This window comes from Apium graveolens, chromosome 5 (genome assembly GCF_009905375.1).
Source record: "Apium graveolens cultivar Ventura chromosome 5, ASM990537v1, whole genome shotgun sequence".
Classification (NCBI taxonomy): Eukaryota; Viridiplantae; Streptophyta; class Magnoliopsida; order Apiales; family Apiaceae; genus Apium; species Apium graveolens.
Window position 1 is genome coordinate 99,379,976 of NC_133651.1, and position 536 is coordinate 99,380,511.

Below are 536 nucleotides of genomic sequence, written 5' to 3' on the forward strand. Positions count from 1 at the left end.
ATAGCCGTAGCTGTATCCACTTCAAGAACTCCTGCTACCTTGCCCTGTGGATATCTCTGGGTTGGATACTGATATTCATTAGCAGCCATCAGTTCAATTAGATCATAAGCTTCCTTATAGCTCTTTGCCCATAATGCTCCGCCTGATGATGCATCGAGCATGTGTCTGGACTGTGCTCCCAACCCATTGTAAAAACAAGTGATGATCATCCAATCAGGCACTCCATGATGAGGACACTTCCTAAGCATCTCCTTGTAGCGCTCCCAAGCTTCACTTAGCGATTCTCCCGTTTGCTGCGCAAATTGAGTAATAGCATTCCTGAGTGCAGCTGTCTTCGCCATAGGGAAGAATTTAGTAAGAAACTTCTGGGCAAGATCTTCCCAAGTAGTAATCGAACCAGCTGGTAGAGAGTGTAACCAGCTCTTAGCCTTGTCCTTCAGAGAGAATGGGAACAGTCTCAGCTTCACAGCATCTTCAGAAACACCGTTGAACTTGAAGGTGTCGCATATTTCAATGAAATCCCTAATGTGTGTATT

General features: G+C 45.1%; 1 non-coding gene across 1 annotated transcript; it reads left to right on the forward strand.

Moving 5' to 3' along the window:
• Nucleotides 1-219: 219 nt before the first annotated feature.
• Nucleotides 220-326, forward strand: LOC141662536 (small nucleolar RNA R71). The gene has a single exon (XR_012550647.1). It is a non-coding gene; the product is annotated as a small nucleolar RNA R71 (small nucleolar RNA).
• Nucleotides 327-536: the final 210 nt, after the last annotated feature.